This window comes from Oncorhynchus mykiss, chromosome 16 (assembly GCF_013265735.2).
Source record: "Oncorhynchus mykiss isolate Arlee chromosome 16, USDA_OmykA_1.1, whole genome shotgun sequence".
Lineage (NCBI taxonomy): Eukaryota > Metazoa > Chordata > Actinopteri > Salmoniformes > Salmonidae > Oncorhynchus > Oncorhynchus mykiss.
Window position 1 is genome coordinate 67,357,475 of NC_048580.1, and position 7,861 is coordinate 67,365,335.

Here is a 7,861-nt window from a genome sequence, read left to right on the forward strand (position 1 = left end):
TTAGAATTCCTCACCACCAAATGCCGACCGCATTATCTACCTAGAGAATTCTCTTCGATTATAATCACAGCCGCATATATACCCCCCCCCCCCCAAGCAGACACATCGATGGACCTGAACAAACTTAATTTGACTCTATGGAAACTGGAAACCACTAATCTGAAAACAAGGCTCCCTAAATTCTATCAGCATATCAATTTTGAAGCTAGGGCTGGCAAAACCCTAGATCGTTGTTATTCTAACTTCCATGACGCACATAAGACCCTCCCCCGCCCTCCTTTCCGAAAAGTTGACCATGACTCCATTTTGTTACTCACTGCCTATAGACAGAAACTAAAACTGGAGGCTCCCGTGCTCAGGTCTGTTCGACGCTGGTCCTACCAATCGGATTACGCGCTTCAAGATTGCTTCGATGACGTGGACTGGGATATGTTCAGCATTGCGGCGAACAACAACATTGATGCATAAGCTGATTCGGTGAGCGGGTTGATTAGCAAGTGCATCAGCGATGTTGTACCCACAGCATCTATTAATATATTCCCAAACCAGAAACCGTGGATTGTTGGCAGCATTCGCGCAAAACTGAAAGCGCGAACCACTGCTTTTAATCAGGGCAAGGTGACCGGAAACTTGACCAAATACAAACGGTGTACCTATTCCATCTGCAAGGCAATCAAACAAGCTAAGCGTCAGTATAGAGATAAGGTAGAGTCGCAATTCAACGGCTCAGACACAAGAGGTATGTACAGGGTCTACAGTCAATCACGGACTATAAAAGGTAAACCAGCCCCGTCGCGTACCAGGATGTCTTGCTCCCACACAGACTAAACAACTTCTTTGCTCGCTTTGAGGACACTACAGTGCCACTGACACGGCCTGCTACCAAAACCTGCGGGCTCTCCTTCACTGCAGCCGACATGAGCAAAACATTTAAACATGTCATCCCTCGCAAGGCTGCAGGCCCAGATGGCATCCCCAGCCGCGTCCTCAGAGCATGCGCAGACCAGCTGGCTGGTTCAATCAATCATTATCCCAGTCTGCTGTCACCACATGCTTCAAGAGGGCCACCATTGTTCCTGTTCCCAAGAAAGCTAAAGTAACTGAGCTAAATGACTACCTCCCCTTAGCACTCACTTCCATCATCATGAAGTGCTTTGAGAGACTAGTCAAGGACCATATCACCTCCACCCTACCTGACACCCTAGACCCACTCCAATTTGCTTACTGCCCCAATAGGTCCACAGACAACGCAATCGCAGTCACACTGCACACTGCCCTAACCCATCTGGACAAGAGGAATACCTATGTGAGAATACTGTTCATCGACTACAGCATTTAACACCACAATACCCTCCAATCTCGCCATCAAGCTCGAGACCCTGGGTCTCGACCACGCCCTGTGCAACTCGGTCCTGGACTTTCTGACGGGCCACCCCCAGGGGGTGAGTGTAGGTAACAACATCTCCACCCCGCTGATCCTCAACACTGGGGCACCACAAGGGTGCGTTCTCAGCCCTCTCCTGTACTCTCTGTTCACCCACGACTGCGTGGCCATGCACGCCTCCAACTCAATCATCAAGTTTGCAGACGACACTACAGTGGTAGGCTTGATTACCGACAACGATGAGACGGCCTACAGGGAGGAGGTGAGGGCCCTCGGAGTGTGGTGTCAGGAAAGTAACCTCACACTCAACGTCAACAAAACAATGGAGATGATCGTGGACTTCAGGAAACAGCAGAGGGAGCACCCCCCTATCCACATCGACGGGACAGTAGTGGAGAGGGTGGAATGTTTTAAGTTCCTCGGCGTACACATCACAGACAAACTGAAATGGTCCATGAAGCAGGCGCAGCAAGACCTCTTCAACCTCAGGAGGCTGAAGAAATTTGGCTTGTCACCAAAAACACTCCCAAACTTTTACAGATGCACAATCGAGAACATCCTGTCGGGCTGTATCACTGCCTGGTAGGCAACTGCTCCACTCATAACCGTAAGGCTCTCCAGAGGGTAGTGAGGTCTGCACAACACATCACCAGGGGCAAACTACCTGCCCTCCAGGACACCTACACCACCCGATGTCACAGGAAGGCCAAAAAGATCATCAAGGACAACAACCACCCGAGCCACTGCCTGTTCACCCCATTATCATCCATAAGGCGAGGTCAGTACAGGTGCATCAAAGATGGGAACGAGAGACTGAAAAACAGCTTCTATCTCAAGGCTATCAGACTGTTAAACAGCCATCACTAACATTGAGTGGCTGCTGCCAACATACTGACTCAACTCCAGCCACTTTAATAATGGATAAATTAATGTAATAAATGTATCACTTGCCACTTTAAACAATGCCACTTCATATAATGTTTACATACCCTACATTACTCTTCTCATATGGATATACACTGTACTCTATAACATCTAGCCGTTGAGTTAGCAACGGCAGATGCAAACGAGGGTTAGGAAGGAACAGACAGAGTATCTCGTCTATCTTCCAATGATGTTACTACAACGTATCCAATTGACAACCAGAGACATTCTTCAAAGGACTTGGTTGGGCAACACGGCCTTCCATCTACCACCAACCTACCGAAGCGCAGCTCAGAGTAAATATTTATTGCATTTTCCTTTTCCAAATGGGCGGTAATTTAGAATGCATAAGATACTGTATTTACGATAGCACAGCTTCTTCCTTTGTTCCTCAGTCTTCCCGCTCTTTCACTCAAACCCAGCCCCTTTTCTTTTGTGTAACAAGCTGTCATATCTGTTCTGCCCGCTAGGGACATTTTCCTTTATGATGTAATTTGTAATCAAGTTATGATTTAATTATGTGTATGTGTAATTCTGTGTGATTAGTTAGGTATTTAGTAAATAAATAATTAAACCCAATTTTGTATTGCTGATTCAACTTGTGAGCCAGGGTTCGTGAAGACTGAATTAAGATGAAGATAAATATTGACTGCTATTGATGTAAAATATTACTTGGTCTTTAAGGGTTTATTCGGAAGATAATAGCTCTATAAATATTATTTTGTGGTGCCCGACTCTCTAGTTAATTACATTTACATGATTAGCTCAATCAGGCAATATTAATAAAGGAGAAATTATTGAATAGAATAGCATGTCATATCACTTAATCCAGCATAGCCAAAGACACGACAGTACCATGGGGGAGGGACGGTACCATGGGGGAGGGACGGTGCTAAGGGGGAGGGACGATACGATGGGGGAGGGACGATACGATGGGGGGGGGACGGTGCTAAGGGGGAGGGATGATACGATGGGGGAGGGACGATACGATGGGGGGGGGGACGGTGCTAAGGGTGAGGGATGATACGATGGGGGAGGAACGGTACCATGGGGGAGGGACGGTACGATGGGGGAGGGACGGTCAATGGGGGAGAGACGTTACGATGGGGTTGGGACAATGCTAAGGGGGAAGGACAGTAACATGGGGAGGGATGGTATCATGGGGGAGGGACGGTACGATGGGGGAGGGGCAGTACAGTGGGGGAGGGGACTGGTAGAGCAGCTGCTCCTCAGATATAATTGCCTCAATTTGTTAACAGGGCGGCTACAGCAACAGTGTTTGTCATGTAGCCATGGAAACCACATGGAAATCACGCCACGGCTGCTCCCATGGGGATGCCAGTCTGATGGCTGGGGGGGGGGGGGGGGGGGGGGGGGGGTCAGACTGAAGAGTTGACCTCATCTTCACGTGGATTGGTTAGTTGAGGCTGGTGACCACTTGCCTTAAGACTGGGGTGCAGCATGTCACTTTCCCTGATCTCCAAGACGGATGAGGCTGTCCAGACAGCAGCTGTCACCTTCTCGTCATTGGCCCAGAGAACAGAAATGTTGACATTGACAGAACTGGCAGTATTGAGGTGTGTGATTTATCTGTCCTACACGCTGTGGAGTAAATACATGAGGCTGAGTGGAGCAGAAAGCGCTGAGTGAGCGGAGCAGGCTGAGATGAGATGCTGTACATGCTGGTGGCAGCAGTCTTCACCATGCCTAGAAAATAAGCTGTAATGGATGGCCTCCGCCCGTGACAGCTGCAGTGTATATAATTCAGCTGTAATATCCATCTTCATGAAGAAGGGCTGTTCAGTCAGGGGATCGCCATCGCCCACAGTTAAAGAGATAAGGACATGGTGTGTGTTTGTGTGTGTATGGGTGTTTGCGTGCTTGTGCGTGTGTGTATGTCTGCAGTGTAGCGAAATACTTGTGCTTCTAGTTCCGACAGTGCAACAATATCTGACATGTAATCTAACGATTCCACAACAACTACCTAATACACACAAATCTAAGTAAAGGGATGGAATAAGAATGTATACATATAAATATATGGATGAGCGATGACAGAGCGGCATAGAATAAAATGCAATAAATTGTATAAAATATAGTATGTACATATGAGATGAGTAATGCAAAATATGTAAACGTTATGCAAGTGGCATTAATAAAGTGACTAGTGATCCATTTCTTAAAGTGGCCAATGACTTCAAGTCTGTATGCAGGGAGCAGCCTTTCTGTGTTAGTGATGGCTGTTTAACAGTCTGATGGCCTTGAGATAGAAGCTGTTTTTCAGTCTCTCGGTCCCTGCTTTGATGCACCTGTACTGACCTCGCCTCATGGATGATAATGGGGTGAACAGGCAGTGGCTCGGGTGGTTGTTGTCCATGATGATCTTTTTGGCCTTCCTGTGACATCGGGTGGTGTAGGTGTCCTGGAGGGCAGGTAGTTTGCCCCCGGTAATGCGTTGTGCAGACCTCACTATCCTCTGGAGAGCCTTACGGTTGAGGGCGATGCAGTTGCCGTACCAGTCTGTGATACAGCCCGACAGGATGCTCTCAATTGTACATCTGTAAAAGTTTGGGAGGGTTTTAGGTGACAAGCCCCATTTCTTCAGCCTTAAAAATGCGCTGTTGCATCTTCTTCACCACACTGTCTGTGTGGGTGGACCATTTCAGTTTGTCTCTCTGGACAGACATGATGTGTAAGCCGAGGAACAAAAACGTTCCACCTTCTCCACTACTGTCCCGTCGATGTGGATAGGGGGGTGCTCCCTCTGCTGTTTTCTGAAGTCCATGATCATCTCCCTAGTTAGTGCCCTCAGCTCCTCCCTGTAGGCCGTCTCGTTGTTGTTGGTAATCAACTCTACTACTGTTGTGTCGTCTACAAACTAGATGATTTAGTTGGATGCGTGGCCACGCAGTCATGGGAGAACAGTAAGTACAGGAGAGGGCCAAGCACACACGCTTGTGGGGCCCCTGTGTTGAGGATCAGCGGAGTGGAATTGTTGAATCCTACCTTCACCACCTGGGGGCGACCCGTCAGGAAGTCCAAACCCGATTGCACAGGGCGGGAGTTGAGTGTGTGTGCATGCCTGTGTGTGTGTGTGTGTGTGAGAGCATGTGGACTCCGTAAGTGAGTGTCACTGGGATAGAGATAGATGGTGTGACAGGTGGTGTGACGAAAAGCTGGTGCTGGCATATACACATATCTGTCCCAGAGAGACCTGGCATATACACATATCTGTCCCAGAGAGACCTGGCATATACACATGTCTGTCCAGAGAGACCTGGTATATAGAGAGACCTGGTATATAGAGAGACCTGGTCTATAGAGAGACCTGGTATATATAGATGTCTGTCCCAGAGAGACCTGGTATATAGAGAGACCTGGTATATAGAGAGACCTGGTATATAGAGAGACCTGGTATATAGAGAGACCTGGTATATATAGATGTCTGTCCAGAGAGACCTGGTATATAGAGAGACCTGGTATATAGAGAGACCTGGTCTATAGAGAGACCTGGTATATAGAGAGACCTGGTATATAGAGAGACCTGGTATATAGAGATGTCTGTCCAGAGAGACCTGGTATATAGAGAGACCTGGTATATAGAGAGACCTGGTATATAGAGAGACCTGGTATATAGAGAGACCTGGTATATAGAGAGACCTGGTATATATAGATGTCTGTCCAGAGAGACCTGGTATATAGAGAGACCTGGTATATAGAGAGAACTGGTATATAGAGATGTCTGTCCAGAGAGACCTGGTATATAGAGAGACCTGGTATATAGAGAGACCTGGTATATAGAGATGTCTGTCCAGAGAGAACTGGTATATAGAGAGACCTGGTATATAGAGAGACCTGGTATATAGAGAGACCTGGTATATAGAGATGTCTGTCCAGAGAGACCTGGTATTTAGAGAGACCTGGTATATAGAGAGACCTGGTATATAGAGAGACCTGGTATATATAGAGAGACCTGGTATATAGAGAGACCTGGTCTATAGAGAGACCTGGTATATAGAGAGAACTGGTATATAGAGAGACCTGGTATATAGAGAGACCTGGTATATAGAGAGACCTGGTATATAGAGATGTCTGTCCAGAGAGACCTGGTATTTAGAGAGACCTGGTATATAGAGAGACCTGGTATATAGAGAGACCTGGTATATATAGAGAGACCTGGTATATAGAGAGACCTGGTCTATAGAGAGACCTGGTATATAGAGAGAACTGGTATATAGAGAGACCTGGTATATAGAGAGACCTGGTATATAGAGAGACCTGGTATATAGAGAGACCTGGTATATAGAGAGACCTGGTATATAGAGAGACCTGGTATATAGAGAGACCTGGTATATAGAGAGACCTGGTATATATAGATGTCTGTCCAGAGAGACCTGGTATATAGAGAGACCTGGTCTATAGAGAGACCTGGTATATAGAGAGACCTGGTATATAGAGAGACCTGGTATATAGAGAGACCTGGTATATAGAGAGACCTGGTATATAGAGATGTCTGTCCAGAGAGACCTGGTCTCATGCAGAGACCTGGTATATAGAGAGACCTGGTATATAGAGAGACCTGGTATATAGAGAGACCTGGTATATAGAGAGACCTGGTATATAGAGAGACCTGGTATATAGAGATGTCTGTCCAGAGAGACCTGGTCTCATGCAGAGACCTGGTATATAGAGAGACCTGGTATATAGAGAGACCTGGTATATAGAGAGACCTGGTCTCATGCAGAGACCTGGTATATAGAGAGACCTGGTATATAGAGAGACCTGGTATATAGAGAGACCTGGTCTCATGCAGAGACCTGGTATATAGAGAGACCTGGTATATAGAGAGACCTGGTATATAGAGAGACCTGGTATATAGAGAGACCTGGTATATAGAGAGACCTGGTATATAGAGATGTCTGTCCAGAGAGACCTGGTCTATAGAGAGACCTGGTATATAGAGAGACCTGGTATATAGAGATGTCTGTCCAGAGAGACCTGGTATATAGAGAGACCTAGTATATAGAGAGACCTGGTATATAGAGATGTCTGTCCAGAGAGACCTGGTATATAGAGAGACCTGGTATATATAGAGAGACCTGGTATATAGAGAGACCTGGTATATAGAGATGTCTGTCCAGAGAGACCTGGTATATAGAGAGACCTAGTATATAGAGAGAACTGGTATATAGAGATGTCTGTCCAGAGAGACCTGGTATATAGAGAGACCTGGTATATAGAGAGACCTGGTATATAGAGATGTCTGTCCAGAGAGACCTGGTATATAGAGAGACCTGGTATATAGAGAGACCTGGTCTATAGAGAGACCTGGTATATAGAGAGACCTGGTATATAGAGAGACCTGGTATATAGAGAGACCTGGTATATAGAGAGACCTGGTATATAGAGATGTCTGTCCAGAGAGACCTGGTCTCATGCAGAGACCAGTTTCATTCCTCCATAAAAAGTAATATGAGGCTATAAGGTCTCAGTAACTGTGACACAGCACAGCAGTGACTCTACACTTACCAGTGCCAGACACACATAAATTAC